The sequence below is a fragment of the Podarcis melisellensis genome (assembly GCF_964234715.1).
Source record: "Podarcis melisellensis genome assembly, chromosome: 1".
NCBI classification, from domain to species: Eukaryota; Metazoa; Chordata; class Lepidosauria; order Squamata; family Lacertidae; genus Podarcis; species Podarcis melisellensis.
Window position 1 is genome coordinate 76,073,428 of NC_138528.1, and position 19,085 is coordinate 76,092,512.

The following is a 19,085-nucleotide window of genomic DNA, read 5'->3' on the forward strand; positions in this document are numbered from 1 at the left end:
ACTGGTCGTAAGTGTGGGATGCATGGCTGTTTGAGGAGGATAGGTTTCAGCAACACTCACCTCTCAGTACCTATGCCCTCTGGACCTTCAGGGACATGCTGCTGCTATGCTCAGTGTCAGGCTGGTGGTAATAATAATAATAATAATAATAATAATAATAATAATAATAATAATAATAATAATAATTTTTATTTATACCCTGCCCTCCCCGGCCAAGACCGGGCTCAGGGTGGCTAACATCAGTTATAAAAACAATGGATTAAAATACAACTTAAAAACAGGATTAAAATACAACTTAAAATGCAGCCTCATTTCAGCCCAAATCAAAAACTGTTTGTGCTCCGTTTTGAGTGATGCTTCTGATCTGAGTGCCACACTTCTGTTTTGAGTGTTATGCTGAGGTCTGTCAATTTTTGCTATTTATTTTGCATTTTTGTTTTTGCGGTTCTTTTTGTTTTGTTTTTGTAACTGTGGAACCCAGTTCAGCTCCTGATTGATTGATTGTGTGACTGCAGTACATTGTTTATTGCTTTCATTTTATGGATCAGTGCTCTCGTTAGATAGGAAAATTCATGTTAAATTGCTGTTTTAGGTAGTTTTTAGAAGTCTGGAAGGGATTAATCCATTTTGCATTACTTTCTATGGGAAAGTGCACCATGGTTTTGGAACACTTTGGTTTTGGAACAGACTTCCGGAACAGATTAAGTTTGAGAACCAAGGTACCACTGTACCCTCAGAAGCAGTATTATGTGGTTCTGAATGTGGCAGACAGGGTCACTTGTTTATAATCCTACCAGCCGCATCCTGCAGCTTCCAGAACACTTTCCTAGGTAGTCTGGTACTGAGCACACTGCACCAATCTAGATCTGAGGTCACTGGAGCATGGGGTAACTGATCCTAACCTGTCCAGTCCATAAATTACCATAAGTAGTGCATGAGAACTTAAGTCACTTATATTAGCCATGTAAATTTTTAAAGTCCATAAACTGGGCTTGTAATGCAGCCTCATGTACACTAGGTGGAAGCAACACAGCTCCAGATTTTATACATGCGAAGAAAATGGAACCTTGCCTGAGCCAGGCTGGTTTCTTGGCCAAGACAACCCCATCAATCAGTCTGCAATAAAGAACGTAAAGTATTTTAGCCCCAAGATAAGACCTGAGCAGATTAGACTCTTTCTCTCCTTCCTTTAACTCACAGGCTGAACTGTGCTTGGCAACTGCTTCTTGAAAAGCTATACCAAATTAAAGGGGGAGAGGAGAGAAGGATTAACCCATTTGCTGCTGTAACTGATTAAGCTGCGGGAACAACATGCAAAAAAAAGTGTTGCACCTTATTTTAAAGAGAGATCAGCAATATTCTATAGACCACAGTAAAATGTTTAAAAAATTAGGTGTTTGTGGTGCTTGAAACTGTAATGTTGCTCTGGTATGCATGCGTAAGGTGAGTCGTCTTCAGTGTTTTTAGACATAAATTCACCTTTAACCCAAGCATGCACTTTGGGATCCATTTCTTTATCGCCCCCTGCATATTTGACCTGCCAGCTGAAAACCAGTGCTCTACCTAGATCAACTAGTGCAACTCCTCGCTCTGTGCAGGAAACTCGGCACTAGAGACACCCCCAAAGGTGAGTGGGGAGGTTTTATCCACCCCCCCTCCCCATGGTACTTAGACCTCCTACGCAATGAGCCATAGGTGGCTGCTCTCAGCTTTTCTCAATGTGCAAAATGGGGAAGAAGAAAAGACGGAGAGAGGAATTGAAAGAAAATGCCTTTGAACACATGGCTTTTGAGAAAAGCATTCCTCAGTATAAAAGCCAATACAAAATGGGTCCACTGCATGTTTTTCTTGTTCTGCATTGATACTGACAGCGTGCTGTAGATTCCAGGGAATCCACTGGCCTGATACGGGTTTGTGTGGAAGTCTGGTATTCTCCTGCATTGATGATCTTAAGCACAGTTGCTGGTCACATTATTTAAATCATGAAATTTGTTTCATCTTTTTGTATGGAATTGTATATTAGCATGCAGTCTGTTTCTCTTACTCTTGTCTAAAGAAGGGGAGAAAAAAATTCATTTTTGTTTTGAACAGGAAACCTTGGTAGCAACCTGATGTTGGCTGAACATGAACTATTCCGTTACATAATTTTTTTTAACCCAGATAAAAAGAGAAGTGAAACTTCTTTTCTACAGGCAGCTATCTGAGTTAGCTGCTTTTAGCAGCATGGGCTGCAGTCCTAATCCCACTAACCTGGGAGTAAACTCAATTGAATTCTATAGGATTTCCTTTTTTAAAAAAAAAAATCCAAAAAATTTGATAACATTTTTACATTCCATTGTTCATCAAATTCATCTTGTTTGACTTCCTCCCCCCTCCCCCCCCTGCCCTGGCTCCCAAATTCAATCAACCATAATCTTACATATCATTATTTTTCGACTATAAGTTTCAAACCTTATTAATAAATAAATTGTTCAAATTTATCCCGTCATAAATGTTACAACAACCCTGCTAATGTTTTAACATATTTACAGTGTTCTTTAACATATTCTATAAATTTTATTCTTGTGTAAATTTCTTCTCGTCTTGTTGCCTGATCTTCACAGTAAGTTTTGCCATTTTGGCATAGTATCATCTTCGTTATCCATTCTTGCTTCATTTCCATTTTTGGCAAACAACATTCTAGCGGCCGTGGTAGCATACATAAACAGTCTCTTTAGATTCCTTGGTATCTCTTCCCCCACTATTCCAAGTAAAAAGGCTTCTGGTTTTTTATGAAAGGTTATCTTAAACATTTTTAACTCATTATAAATCATTTCCCATAAGTCTTTTGCCCTTCTACAAGTCCACCCATAGGCGCCGACTCCATGGGGCTTGAGGGGGCCCGAGCCCCCTCAAAAATTCGTTTGGGGGGGCTCCGTCCCCCCAATAATCTCCGGCGCCCCTCCAGCAGAGCGCCATCGCCGCCCCTCCCCCAGCCCAAAATGCACAGGGAGGGGCGGGCTGCATGCCTCCTGCCCTCCCTCCCGAGCAAAAGCTCCACCCAATTTCCTTTGGAGCTGATTAATAGGCGCAGCACGCTCTCTCCTATTCGCTCACGAGGAGGCGGCGCCACTTTATTTGCATATTAATGAGCTTATTTATTATTCATGAGCTTTCCCGGGCCCCCCCCAATATTTTTTATAAGTCCGCGTCCCTGAGTCCACCACATATGCATAAAGGTACCATCATTATCTTTACATTTCTAACATGTTTTGGTGCAATTTTTATACATCTTTGCAATCTTAACTGGGGTTAGGTACCAATGGTACATCATTTTCTTATAGTTTTCCTTTAATGAACTACATGCAGTAAATTTTAGATCCTTCTTCCACAGCTTTCCCATGACCCGAGTGGGACATTATGTCCTTGAGTGGGATATTATTGCCCATTTTACCATTACATCTTTAATTTGTTGATCTTTTGTTTCCCATTCCTACAGTAGTTTATACATTTTTGTTAATAATTTTTCATTATTTTCCAACAAATCTTTTTCAAACCTTGAGAATTCCTTCCGAAAGTTGAATTCAATAGGATTTCCTTCTGAGTAGTGTTGGGGAAGAAATTCAGTTCAGTTCCTATTTTAAGGTGAACCCACTTAATCCATACTTTCCAAAGCAAGACAGGAACCAAAACGCAGCCATCCTTCTAAAAGCACTCTATTCTGAATTTTGCAATGTAGTTCCCCAATCAATGTGCTCAAAAAATGCACATGCAGCAGTAAAGAATTGGGATGCAACCCATATAACAATATTGTGGATTCCTAGGAAGCAAAACATTGCCCCATTCCCTGTTTAAAAGGCTATCCCTTACAGCCACACTGCTTCTGCTTCCTGCTTCACACATCAGAATGGTTCTCAAGCTACTGAACTAGAATACAAAACTAGTGTCACTGTTGTGGTAAGGGAGGAGGGAGGGCCCCCCCCATTCTCTGCAAAAATAATTGCCAAGCACAGTTGAAAAGCGCTTTCCTACATGACTTGAAATGTGATTTATCACCTGCAAACAGCAATGTTCTTACTGTACCAGTGAGAGCTGTAGGTGTAAGAGCAGAGTCAGCAGTGTGGTGGTGCTAGGAAAGAGGTTTGATTCTTCTAACTCTAAACAATGTTCTCTTATGGTCAAAGATCATGAATTTTTGCCTGCACATATATCTGTCAAGGATGTGATACATGCAAGTTATTTGGCTAATAGCCCGTTGCTTCATTATGGGGGGAAATTGGTGAAGTGTAACAGTGTGCCCTGATTTCAAAGAAATTGCCTCACACTTTGATGTAGTATGGCCTATCTGCTCCTATTGCTGTGCAATCATTAATGTACCCACATTGCTTTCTGCTGAGTGGTTTTTCTCTGCATTTTCAAAATGTGCATTCCTGTTGTGAGCCTCATCCTACTTTTCCTACTCAAGCTCTTCTTGTCCCTTGCACTGTGCAAAATAATTCATTCTTGTCTTCCCTGTTTGTTGTTGTTGTTTAGTCGTTTAGTCGTGTCCGACTCTTCGTGACCCCATGGACCAGAGCACGCCAGGCACTCCTGTCTTCCATTGCCTCCCACAGTTTGGTCAAACTCATGTTGGTAGCTTTGAGAACACTGTCCAACCATCTTGTTCTCTGTCATCCCCTTCTCCTTGTGCCCTCAGTCTTTCCCAACATCAGGGTCTTTTCCAGGGAGTTTTCCCTGTTTATTCACCTTAAATATCCCCCCCCAAAAAAAATATATCTGCAAAACAATTTTGCGTCTCAAAATCTCTCTGCTGAATTATCTAATGTAAATCCTAGGCAGTGAGCAAGGCTAAAGTTTTGTCTTCACTAAAAAGAAAATACCCACATTCTTAAAAACAAACAGAATAATTCTTTATACATTGTTTTCAGAGGGAGGGAGGAAAAGCCCCATAGGCAGTATTATTTAATAGTTGGAGCTGCTAAGAACGATGTTTCATGGCAGGATGATAACTCATTAGGAGAGAATGCTGACACAGAATACTATTGCAGGAATATCTCTTATTTTTATAGCCCTGCCTCCTGATCCTTACTCTTTCACCCTTTTTGAATATCAAAGCAGCTAAAACATTTTCTCCTCTCCCTCATTTAAGTGTGCAGGCATACATGACACCCCACAGCTGTTCAAGTAACTGCCATACATGCTGCCCTGACCAGTCTAGCTTCTGTGTGAAAGAGGAAGTGGGTCTCTCTGAATGGCTTCCTTTCAAGCAAAAAGGCAGTTTCCAAGCTGGAGTCTGTATGCCTTTGATATTCGCTTAAAAGTTATTCCCCTCCCCTTCTTCTTGCTTGCCCTCAGATTTTGCAGACTAATGATGGAGGCTATGGAGCAAAATGAGATTATGGCAGTGTGCACACTATAGACCTTTAAAGCACATTCAAAACTCATTTTTCCACTGAAAGAATTCTGGGCACTGTGGTTTGCTAAGGGTTCTGGGAATTGTAACCCTGTGAGGAGTAAACTACAGTGCCCAGAATTCTTTCAGTGGAAAAATGTGCTTCAGACATGCTTTAAAGGTATAGTGCATGCACAGCCTAAGTGAATATTAATATATATCTGTGCCTTCCCATCAATCTAAAACAGCAAGACGAATGAAAAGCAAACTAGTATCTCTTTTTGGAAATTGTCCATATGCAAAATAGCACCTTTGTCCTGCCCCACATTCGTCACAAGCTCAGGAGCTTTTTGGATGCTGCAATTTGTCCAGGAAACATTGTACATGACTGAACAATCCAGACATCCGTGTTCTCCATCTGCTCTCAAACTGCTAACACAAGTTCCTAGAAAACCACAACTGCCGTCTCAGGAAGTGGGACTGTGGAAGTTGGCCGTGCTTTGATGACACAGGTGCTTGGTGGATGGCACGTCACATGGTGAAGCAGTGATGCCTCCCTTGCCTGATCCATGCTGCTGAAAACTGAGTTACACAGTGTGTTTGTTTCCGCTAGAAATGTTATGCCCAAGAGGCCATTTTGAGATGCTATGTATATGTTAGGGGTAATGGAAGTTGAGTTGTTATAAAGTGCCTAACAATTGACCATTGCACATGTTAACTAAGTTGCATGAAGAATGTGTGCATCACCTGTCCATGAAGAGTGAATTGTGCACATTTCCCAGTCAATATGCACAATATCCAATAGGTACTGGGGAATGTGCATATTTCTAATAGCCAATATGCATAAGCCCCAACAAGTGCTGGGGTATGTGAGTATCTCGAGTGAATTTTGTACATTCTTTTGCCAATATGCATTATTGCCAATGTGCGTATCTCCAATGCATTTTATGCACTTTCTGAGCAACATGCACATTCTCTGGGCAATATGCATAGTTGCCAAGAAACACACCCTTGTTTTCTCTCTTTAGTTCAGAAGTGTGCAATCTGTGCATGCACACACACAACCTCAGCTGTGGGCATAAGATGGTTATCTAGGGAGGGAAAGGCAGTATTGAGAGTGGGGTATTTAGGCTGAATCCTGACTTCACTTACCTGGGAGTAAGCCCCATTTAATTAATTAGGAGGATTTACTTCTGAGTATACATAGATTGCCTTTTAACTGACCTTTAGATTCACCAGGATCCCAGGTAACTGATTGATGCACGCGGACTAATCTTATGCATAAAGTTATTTCCACTGATTTCAAGGGGACTTGCTCCCAAATGAGTGCCCATATGATTGTAGGCTTATTCCCTACCTTTTTGCAAACAACGTCCTATTTTCTTAATACGTTGGTTGCAAGGGGGAGACCAAAAGAATTCCGAAAAATAAGGGCGATCTTTATGCAAAGCTTCGATTAGGAAGCCCAAAGTTTCTCCCTAACTTTGCTTTCCCCCGCCCCCTCGGCGAGATTTTTTATTTCTCTCGTGTGTGATTTTCGCAGGCTGCGAAATCTGACCTCATCCGCGAACGGGCGTGTCGTGACGTCAGCGGGCGGCCCCCTCCCGCTTCTGACAGCAGCAAGCAGCAGCAAGCAGCGCTGGACCGGTGATGGGAGGAGTGAGTCCTGTACTAAGTCGGGGAGAGTTTTGACGCGGGCGCTTTCACGTGAGCCCTCCTGGGGCTGGAAACTATTGTGCGGAGCCCAGAGCGAGAGTGGCAGCAAGCGGGGAAAGTGGCTGCCATTGCGCGCAGCGGCCAGAGGCGGCGGTGCCGAGCTGCTGCTGGGAAAGAAACTGCACGGACATCCTGGTTTGTACCACTTAAAGGAACAGCCAGAGAGTCGAGGGAGGGAAAAGAGCGAGGGAGCAGCCAGCCAGCCATAGACTCAGCCAGATCGGTGCTTTCCCGGCTGTTTCCCGACAGAGGCGGAGCGCCCGTACGGCTCGGTGAGTGCCCTTGGTTCCTTTTCGCCCCCTTCCCTTGCCGCTCTGGGATGCCAGATGGGCTGTGGGGAGCGTCATCTGCCCCACGCTTCCTCGCAAGCTTCCTCGCTCCAGCCCCAAGGGCGGGCGGATGAGCGCCTGGAATTGTTCCGCTGAGCGTTATTGGGAATGGTTTGCCAATGCAGCCGCGGTTGCAACCCTTCTCCGCCCTCCGTCCCTCCCTCCGTTGCATGGTGAGCTGGCGCGGCGCGGCCGGTTGCAACCCGGCAGGGATTAGCCTCCCACCTAGTGCGCGCGTGTCCTTTCCTCCTGCTCAAATGCAGAGCGAAACGGCAGGATTAAAGCCGCGGCGCCCGCAGGGAACTCCGCCGCGGACACCGAGCGGCGCGAGGAGGGCGTCTTCTCGGCCAACTCCACCCGGGAGATCCTGCTCTTCCTCCCTCCCTCCCTCCATCTCCAACCCCCCACCCCCGAGGGAGTAGGGATCTGTTGCATCATGCCCCCTTTATCTTTACTACATCTCCACCCTTTCCCGTGGAGCAACCGGAAAGTTTGACTGGAGCCCAGCGTCCTCCTCAGCCATATGGGGAGCCCCGCTGCACCCCTCGGGAGCGTGGCCACGAACCCCTTCCTGTATCCTCCCCGTATCTGGCTGCGTTGCCTAGCCTGACTTTAGAGCACTGGGGCGGCTGGGAAGTGCCCGGAGCTCAATACTGAAGCGTTGGGGGCGTGTGAGGTCAATAGGGGGGAAGAAGAGGGCAGTTGCTCTGCGCGTGTCTGGGATGCTCCACGCTCTGGTCCTGCGTGGGCTTAACTTTTCCCTCAGCCCCGCCGCGGGGCTCCCTCTCGAGGCCACGCGCCAAAGCGGCCGCGTGACCTTTTCACCTGCTCGCCCCTCAGCCTCAGCTTGGCTTCCGATAGCGCGACCTTTGACTTAGCGTTTGAGGGGTGCTCCTTTATGAATGCTGCCAGTGACCCTGGAAACTTCGTGGCGGAAACATAAAGTAATGCCACCTTGCTGCTGCTGCTGCTGTTTCAACCCAGTGAAAATGCAGGGACTCTTGTGGCCCTCCCCTCTCCTTGGGCGGCTTAAAGTGTTTTTAAGCATCTTGGTGCCCAGCGGTTTGATGTGGATACTGGATTGGGCAAATGCCTCCTAGATTCCCACTCCCCTTGCAGAAGCAGTGCCTGCCCTCCAACCTTGTTCTCCAGCAGGGCAGCCTCTTGTTGTGCCGCCTCCTACATGCTGGAAGCAGCGTGGCAGATTCTCAGGCCAAAGTCTCCACCTCCTCTGAGGGAGAGGCAGCCTCAGCCTGCCAGGACCAATCAAGCTGCATGAAGCTTCTCTCTCTCTCTCTCTCTTTGTGTGTGTGTGTGTGTATGTGTGTACAGTATCTGTCTATCCATGTGTGTATCTATCTATGTATACACACACACACATATATACACAATTTTTTTTTTTTGAAACTACAGGGCAGGATACACATTCCAGCTGATATACAGAATCAGTGGTGACCACAGTATGTTGACAAAGGACAAATTTGTCATCGTTGACAAATCCCCACATATCCTGAAGGACTGAATCTGCTCACTTAGCTTGATTTCAGCGCTATAGGCTTGAGTGGTTTGTAACTGATCCCCCTGTCAATATATAAAAATGGTGTGAGCCTTGTGGTAGGTTAACTCCGAATATTAAGGCAGGATTGTGCACAGGGTCTCAGACTCATCATCCAAAGCTTTTGTTGGGATTCACTGATAAAGGCTCCTTTTCCTAGTCTGCTGCTTGTGAAAAGAGTATTGCCATCCTGGGAGTATTGCCGCCCTAAGCAGCACTTGGGTTCAGCCACAGGGTTCAGCTGCCTTCCATCCTATCCAAATGGGCATTTACAGGGTGATTTTCCAAAAACGTGTCCATGAAAAACAGGCCTCTGAAAGCTATGCAATATGTTTGCTTTGGGGGGGTGTGTGTGTTTGTTTGTGTTTGTTTTAAATTTGCTTACATTTTCTAGCATAGGCTTGGCACTGGATTACCATGCCAGAGATTAGAATTTGATCTTCGCTCTGCAGCTCCTCTGCCATGTATGACCTTGGGTCTCCCATCTGATTGGTTGTTGCCATTCTCTTGGCTTGCTTTGATTTGAGCTCCTACAGCACCTAGCACAAAAAGAGGTTGGTCAATTATCTGGCTTCTGCTCAGCCATGGGGTAGCTGCAGCGAACGTGATGCTCAGAGACTTTGTAGGCAGATGGCTGGGTTTTTAGTTATAATTTTTAAACAAGGCAGTATCCTTGCCATAGGCCATTCATTAAAATGAAGCGATGAATAATACATAAGTCGCCACATCTTTCTTAGAGAGGGGCCTGATGTGATGAACTCATTTCTCTAGCTTTATGCTTTCCTTATCAACTTATCTTGGCAGCATAGAAAAGAAAACACACATATAAGCTTCCTAATATAGTTGTTCAAAAGAAAATTAATTTATGCATTTATTCCATTTATTTAACATTGTTGGCCTGCACACAGCTTTGAGTGGCATATTTGGGAGTCATTCCACACACCCCTTCCATATTTTATCCATGCAGCAGCCCTTTGAGATAGGTTACGGTGAAATGGTAACTTATCCAAGGTCACTAATTGACTATTATGGTTGAGTGGGGATTTGAATCCAGGTCTTTCTAATCTGTATCTGGCATTGTGGCCCAGGTTTCTTCCTCTGAGCTGTTGAGCCACTTCCATGTTTCTAGCCATGTATTTCTTCCTCCTTTAGGATTATTACCCCATAAACACCAAGAAATACAGCTTCCTCCATTGGTTTCTCTCTGGGCTGAAAAAAGTGTAGCCCACTGAATTTAGTTCTATGCTGTATCTGTTAATATATGAAACTTTGAAAGTTCAATGTACAGTAAGACTAGGGAGATTTGCATGTGTTTTTACAAAAACAAACCACTGCTACTTGAAGATCCCATGAATCTGTGTAATCCAGTGAAGGAAATGGTTTGTGTACATCTGGGTTTCCAGTGTATGCCCAAGCATAGGCTTCCTAGGTGTGATTGTTGGTAGGCTACTATCCCTTGGTCCCAATTTCTCATCTGCGAAATGTAAATAACAGCAACCTTCGCCTCTCAGGACTGCAGAAGAACTAAATATTCAAGACCATAAAGCAGGGTCACCTGCTGCTGCTGGACTACAACTCCCGTCAGCCTTAGCTAGCAGGAGCAGTGGTCAGGGATGATGGGAATTGTAGTCCAAAAACAGCTGGGGACCAAAGTTTGGGAAACAATGCTGTACAGTATTTCCCATGCTGCCACCACAATCCTAAATATGCTGTTCTTTGCATTAATGGAGAAAGTGTGCTAAGGAACAAGGTGCTGTATGAATACTGTAGTTACTAATAGATCTGAACCAGCATAATCAAACAGAGAGTAGGGATCAATCTAGACATTGTTTTACTTATTTGAAAAATGCTTTCCTAAGGCAACCCCCACAAGGCAACCACACACAAAGCAAAGATAGTAAAGTTAATTACAAATGTGATTGCTCCAATGGGAAAGTTCATTTGCTTGCAAATCCTGGGATTTTGTGCAATACTGGCCTTCTATACATAATCACTAAAGGAGAACTCTGGCTTCAAACTCTCTTAAAAGTTGGGTACATGCAGTTAGAGTGTGCAGAGGCACTGATTTTGAGATATGTGTGGTGGGTTTTCCAAAGTACATTAGTTTATATAATCCCTTTCCCTGGAGAGCATTGCACAATATTGCACTTTAAAGGAGGCCAAGCAAAGGGGGGGTGTTTGAGCTGAAAAATGAAAAAGCTAAGTAAGAACTATGGTACAGAACTACAAATAAAATAAAGTAAAATAAAATAAAAAATAAAACAAACCATTGAAACCAAGAATGCACAGCATGGCTGAAATTGCAGATGCTACCAAATGTCAAATAAAATGCAGGCTGTAGTGGTATTGGATAAATAGCACTTTGATGAGGGAATTGTCCTAAGTAAATGGCATTTAATTTAAGCACTAGTCATAGATGACAAGATGCTGTGTGCATTAAAAGAGGATTAGTAAATCAACGTAGAACCAAAAGATCTACCAGAAGGGGGAAGCCCCCCTCCTCTGCACCCAGTTTCGAAATGAAGCAGGTTGCTGTTGCAAGAGGGACAGAGCTCTCCACCTCTTCTCTGCCAAATCGCCAATGGGCTGGCAACATAGGCAGGCCTATTTACCAGGCTTTATTAATAGAGCTCCATTTTGACCTTGATATCAGGCTACATCTTCACATGCAGCAGAATGAGGTAGGAATGAGATGGTAGAATGGACTGTGCTATGTCAGGTTGTATGTGGTGAAATCATGCTTTGAATGAACCCCTATGTCAATTTTCCCTGCAAATAGAAGGCTAGCATGGCAGGGAGAGAGGGTTGGGCTTGAATCTTCCTCCCTAAGCTGCTATTTTTTAATATTTGCAAGGAGATTTCTATGGTTTTTAAGATTCAGTATTTTATTTATTTACTGCACTCATATCCCATCCCCTCCTCTAAGGAGCTCAAGGTGACATGCATGGTTCGTTGCCTTCCTTCCCATTTTATCCATGTCAGGGAGGTTAGGCTGAATGACTGTGACTGGCCCAGGGTCACCTAGTGAGTTTCATGGTTGAGTGAAGATTTGAACCCGGGTCCTAGTCCAACACACTAAGCACTACAGCACCACTGGCTTTTTACCACTATATTCCACTACTGCAAGTACAGAAGTACCTTGGTTTACAAACTTAATCCGTTCCAGAAGTCCGTTCTTATACCAAAGCATTATTTCCCATAGCAGCGTGGGATTCAATTTACAAATGGCACACACTCAACAGGAAGCGGAACATGTTCTGCTTCCAAGGCAAAATTCACAAACCAAAACACCTACTTCCGGGTTTGCAGCGTTCTTAATCCAAGTTGTTCATAAATTAAGCTGTTCTTAAACCAAGGTACCACTGTAGTCTGAAGTGGTCCTGTCTATTCTGCCTCTAGACTCCACCACCTCATTTGTCCATATATCTAGACCCAACCTTAACATATTTCAGGCAAGATGAATGATAGACCATTCATACAATAATTTTGCCTCCCAGTTTCGCTCTGTCCTTCTATCCAGAGAATTGATTGCCAAAGTATTAAGTAAAAGCAGGTGCCTCTCCATAATGCAAGCAAGCAGACATGCTGGAATGCTGTTTAATCATGCAAATTAATACCATTGGATTAGATCAGGCAAGGCCAGACTTGGCCCTTCAGATGTTTTGGAACTACAACTCCCATAATCCCTAGCTAACAGGACCAGTGGTCAGGGATGATGGGAATTGTAGTCCCAAAACATCTGGAGGGCCAAGTATGTCCATGCCTGGATTAGATGTTGATGAGGTGTACATAGGTTTCAGGGGAAGCTACACAGTTGCTGTAAAGGCATTACAGTTTTTTCAAAGCCCCACCCCGAACATGCAGATTCCTTGTAACGTGCTCCTTTATGTTGCAGTGTTGATGTGCTATTGATTTGGCAGAGTACGTTTGGTAACTCTTTCTTTTTTAATACTAGCGTTTTACTGCAGCGTTAGGCTGCCACAGGAAGTGCACACTGAGGGCAGCATATACAGTTCACTTCACACAGTCATGTGAGATGTGGGTGTATAAGAAAGAGGAGAAAACTGTTTTAAGGGCACCCAGGGAACTTTGTGACTGAATGAGCATTTGAACTCCGGTCTCCCCCACCTAACACCCTAACCACCATATCCCTTTACGCTAAGAACAAAGCCCTATGGAAGCGATAGACAACCTGTGGCCCTCTGGCTCCAGCCAGCATGGTCAGTGGTCAGGGATGATTGGAATTGTGGTTCATTAGAACTTGGAAGACCACAGGTTTCATAGCCCTTCCTTGTGGTCTGCTATCCTAGTCTAAGAGTCAGAAGGAGGGGAGGATGACACAGTACTAGTACAAAATTATCAGCATGGCTTTGCATCAGAGTTACACTGGTGCAGCACTTGGGACCAATGGACCTGTGTTAAATGATGCCGCTGCGCCATCATGAGTGGCTCTAGATGAGTCAGATGTGGGTATAAACAGCAGGAGGGGATTGAAGGGGGTGGGCTATACTTGTGCTTTTCCATGTGGATCATACAACAAACTAAAACAGGGCAGATTACAACCACAGGAACAGGGTGGGCTTTGAAAACACACATCTCAAGTGTCAAAGGCCAGGGTAAAGAGGTGCGTCTTCAGCACACATGCAGGCCCCCCACTCACAATTTGCAAGGAGAGAGAGATCAATATTTCAGATAGGTTTCTTGACCTGCCAAACAATACTGATGGGCTTTGTAAGGTTAATCAGAAACCTAAAAACAAAATAAAACAAATCAAAACAAAAGAACAAACAAACAAAAACACCCACCACTTATAAAAAACAAATAATGGTGGGGAGAGAAGTTGGGAGGATATGGGGTTGTATCCAACTAGATTCTTTTCCAAGTACACTCATAAAAATTAATGGACCTTAAATTTGCCATGCCCATTAATTTCAGTGGATCTACCAAAATAGGCTACAACTGATACCCTGCTTCTGATAATATTGCATGAACTTCCATCTCTTTTCAAGTTGGTACACCATAGATTCTGTTCCCTTTTGCAGACATGGAAGAGGGAGATGATCTTTTGCCCCCTTTCAATTACTTATATAACATTTCAGCATTACTACAGAAGAAACGTGCTAGACGGTAATGAGTAAAGGTATCTGTACTTTTTATAACCAAGCTCACAAATTTATGTACATCACTTCAATTTTCAGCTTGCTGGAAAGATCTGTTGGAGTAGTTAAGAGTTGGGGAATCTGTGGCTTGTAGATCAGGGCTTCTCAAACTTTCCATCCCCATGGCCCACTTGAGACAGCTGAGGCCAACCAGTCATAAAAGGCTGGGGCAGAGCGAGACACAAAATGGTGACAGTTTTTGGCATAATTGATTGACAATTACTGACATCACTTTCTACTGATGTCTTATCCATTCTTTGCCATCATTTGCCATCCATCATTTTCCTTGTGGCAATGAGTTCCATGGTTCTACTTTCACCAAGCAGAGTGCAGACATTGACTCAGATGTAGTTACCCGATTTTAGGCAGAATTTGCTGATCCAGAGGCTGCTACCACATATGCCACCCTTCACCAAACAGATGCCCCCCAGCTGTTTTGGACTAAAACTCCCATCAGACCAGCTAGCACAGCTGTGTTGGATGAGACTGATGGGAGTTGTAGCCCAAAACAGCTGGAGGGCACCAGCTTGGTGAAGGTTGGTATATGCACAAGCATCTTGGATTGAGTTAAAGGCCTGAGGGCTTTTACATTTTGCATTTTGATTCATTTTAATATCTCAGATTAGAGCAAATGACATTTCTTACTGAGTCATGACATCCTCTTTAATCATTCTGTTTTTGGTGGGTGCTTCTGCCTCTCCAGAAACAGCTCCATATGGCTGTGTGATGATGATTCATCCCAAGCTTTTGTCTAGCAGGATTCTGTGCATCCTGCATCTGTGAATCTAGCTGTGGTGTGTTTATCACGAATGCTTTGCTCCAATTCTCCATATATCATTTGGCTTTAAAGGAAAAGAAGAAAAAGGGAGAAGCACCCACTATCTCCTTCGGATATTACTTTATAGGCAGAGCAGTCTTATATCCCATTTATGTTTGTCCAAACTTCCTAGTGTTTTTCATTCTCTCTCTCTCTTTGCCTGTCATTTCCTTGATTCTCGATGTCATGGTATGCAACTGAAAAGTAGCTCTCTGTTCTCACAAGTTTCTGCTGCAGTAAACAAACAGTTCTTTAATATGTCTGTGCACCGATTCTTCTCTGGTAGAGATCCTGAAGGATCTCTGTGTATACTTTCTGGAACTGTTATAATTCTCACTTCTGTTGTCATCTCTAAAGTTGAGAAGACAAAACACATTCCCATTAAATAGTATGCGAATTTAGTAGCAGAGAATTGAGGCCAGAGCCAGATTTACCTATGAAACCATTATTTCTTGTCACAGGTTATATAACTACCTACATTTCCCCACCTCTCAGTCTCTAATGCCTTGGCTCAGACATTATGCCTAGCCATAGTTCACAACCCAAGCCATGGTTAGAAATTCCAAATGTACAAGAGGCAAACCATGGCTTATAGGTCATTTTCTTCTCATTTTCTGTACACTCAGAATTCTGCTTTAATAAGTTCACTCTTGTCTCCATGGTGTAGCTTCTCTTAAGAAGGAGCTATGGCCATAACTATGGTATGTCAATTTAAACACTTGACACAAACCATTATTTGCAAGCAAACTTCATAACCTTGTTTTAGATTCTAGTTAGTTTTTGCTGGCTGTTTATAAACAATGGTCCATTAGTTCAGGCACTGCACCAAACTTCCTTAATCCTGGTTTGGCACGATGTCTGAATTTATCCATGCAAATGAGTTGTCGTTCGGAGAAGAACCATATAAATTAACAACATGTTTGAATTGGTTCAGATGCAATATTTCCAGCTTAATAAATAATAATGTATTAAACCAGGAATTAGCATGGGTCATTTACACTGTACACTGCCTTTAGTGCTTTGGCCCTGGCTTCTTTAAACCACAGCTCCTATTGAAAGCACAGTTTCCATTATGTCCAAAACAGGATTTCTTTTTCATTTTTAAATGTCAGTTGGCTAAATAGGACAGGAAGACATTGTCTGTACCTGGTTCCAGGTCACAGAAGGATGTGAAGAAGGCCCATTCTTCATTCCCGGCTTAATAAACCATGGTTTATTAAGTCAGTAATGTTATGTCCTAACCGGCAGTCCATGTGTTTCAGGGCCCACTAGAGAGATGCTCTTGTTGCCAGTATATCAGATAATGATTCAGAAATGCTTGCCTTGGGGCAAATTCTATGTCTCACTGATTGTTGTTTACATTTCTGCATGTATCCAAAATTGTGCCACCGATTGATTCACAACACTGTCGTTGTCAGTTTGCACTTTATTTCAAAATGATGTTTTACCACTACATCTTCTGTTTTTAGTGGCCTCCCTCTTACTGCCAATGCAATCCACTGGGAAGAAGACCAGCCTCCCAGTTCAGGAGTCCTTTTAACAGGGTTCCTTGTTAAGCCTGTCTGATTCACCAACTGTGGCAATTAGTTTTTATGGGAGCACTCCAAATCAGTTTGAAAAGTGGTGCTTGTATAAATCTGTGTCTCCATTGACTGAAACCCTTTATTCATGTAGATTGTGCTTGCAAACAGTTTTATGGCCTGTTGGTTTGCAATTGGCTCTGCTTTACTCCACCTGCACACCAACATAGTTTCTATCAAGTTCTCGGGAGCTGGGGGCACTGAGCATCAGTACTGTTTTGCAAACGTAATTGAGACTTTGATATTTTAGTGGTGAGCAGAGAATGCTTTTTAAATGTCTTGCAGTCAAAGAAACGAAGGGATCCCTCCCAGCTTTCTCCCAGGAGAGGGAACGGTATTCACAAATTGATCAACAGATGGCCTGGATTTTGCTTTGGAAGGAAAGGACAGCCACTGTTGTCAATGTGCTTGCATGTGACTCATGTGCATATATATATTTGTGTATGCCTGGTATTCCAGAGCCTGGTAGAGGGTGTTCTGCAACGTGAAGTACGTGATGAGGTTTCTCTGCAGTTGGATAATGGCTGAGGAGATCTGTGTGATTATTGTACATGCAGCCTTGAGCTGCTCTTTGCAGGCTGATCATGATAATCCATGGTCTGGAGCAGATGGGGTGGCACAGCATGCAGGCACGCACGCACGCACTTGCAAGCATAGCTGTTTACCTGAAATAGGCATACAGCTGAACCATTGGGCGCAGTGCTATTTTTCTAGAAAAAGAAGTGCTGGAACTCATCACAAAGGCCTCCCTTGTTCTCTTAAAAAAGCAATGGCACCCACCTGAGAGGTGCTGGAACTGGGTTCTGGTGGGTTCCAGCTGAAAAAAAGCCTTAGTTGGGTGAAGTCCCTTATATTACAAAAGGGGAGGGAGGGGTAAAGTCTCTGATTGAGATGACGTTTGGGTTCAGAAGAAGTGGGGAGGGAAGCGTTGGTGGGGGGAGGGGATATGTCCTTCCCACCACTACCACTACCTTCCTTCCATGGGATGCCCAGTGTGGCAACTCACTGGGAATGTAGAGGTGGTCTGCTCTGTCAGCTGAAAGGGCTGTAGAATGAAGCTGTTTCTCCTGAGCTCTGTGTGCTTGACAAGAGAGATGGCCTTGGAGAAACTATAAATTAGGCCCACTCACTAGAGAGCTCTAGGAATAAGAATAAAGACCTGGGAGCGAGAATCCTTTAGTCATATCCTTTCTTTCCTGTCTCACTTTGATCTGTCATTGGACCTTTACTGCTTCATTTTGCAGCACAGAGTTAAACTGCCATGCTGCCCCCAAAGTGTATGAACAGTTCCACTTTTCATTTCCATGTTCTTTTGGCATTTAATTTGCCCAATCCCCCTACTGCAGGGATTGCCAATGTCATGTCCAGATACTGTGGACTACAATTCCCAACATCCCTGGCCATTGGCCATTCTAGCTGGGGCTGCTGGGAGTTGCAGTCGAAGCCTGCAGCATGATAATCATCATGTTGGTTGCCCTGTCTTATTGGTTCAATTCTACACTTACTGGAGGGCTTCTGACATGCACACTGTGCTTACTTGGAGACCAAAGTGTCTTGGGGGCGGCAGGCGGAGAACCACTGTCTTCTGATGAAATCAGTAGATCTGTCTGGGCACATTGGTTTCCTATCATCACCCAATGGTTTCCTTGCAGTATCAGTTCTGGCCACTTTCTGATGGCCTGCTTAATGAGCATTTAGCCTGATATGTTTGTGAGGAGATTAGATGATGTTGCAGAGCATTTCTCCACAACTTTTCTTACCACAAAAAGTCCAATCTTTTGGGGAATTGGGCTTGTTTTGCAAGAGTGTTAATTGCACAGCCCAAATTTGCCAGGGTGTGACTAAGCCCCACCTGAAAATAGTGCGAACCTGGAGGTACCCTTTGACCATTACACTCCACTTTACAACTGTGTAAACTAGGGTTTGTTTCCCTACCATTTTTTAACTGGTCTGGAAGCCTATGCTATCAGATGAAATCTTACTTGTGTAATCAATAGTTGCCTTTGGGTAGAAGCATTTTATTTCGGCACTAATTCATTCTTCAGTACCATGTCAGCTGCTTTCCTCAAAACTGTTTATATTTAGAACAACGCTCCCTCCATATTATGCTTCTTCTGATTCTAACAGCGCATAATGCGTCAGTATGTGGCTTGGTTTTCTGGAGATACCACTTTAAATGATCTGCACTCAAGAGTCTCATGTGTCTTTCATTATTCCATATCCATGCCAATTATGTTGGCAATGCCTTTCCTGGATATGCTGGGACCTTCTTAGAACTATCTGCATGCAAAGCAGCTGCTCTGCCGCTAAGCTATAGCTTCTCTCCCCTCCCCCCCAAGATCTGTGGCCACATTGAGATCAATAGCAGATAATGCACTTGCCTGACCTTGAGAATGGTTTGTATGAAATTTGTATATCCTGACTACGTGAAAGATAACATAATCAAGTCATAATCCCAATACTGTTGGGATCAAGGGTTATAGTGATCTCTGGAGAACTTAGCTTCCATGCCAATATTTTGAAAAGGGGATTTATTTCCTAATTCATAGTTGTTAACA

The 19,085-nt window shown here is 43.7% G+C and overlaps 1 protein-coding gene across 1 annotated transcript in view; it reads left to right on the plus strand.

Moving 5' to 3' along the window:
- Positions 1–7,028: 7,028 nt before the first annotated feature.
- SLC25A22 (solute carrier family 25 member 22) overlaps positions 7,029–19,085 on the plus strand; it is a gene marked incomplete at its 5' end in the record, with an annotated part of 67,000 nt that continues 54,943 nt past the window's right edge. The window contains one exon of the mRNA XM_081903080.1: positions 7,029–7,359. The remainder of the gene's footprint in view (positions 7,360–19,085) is intronic.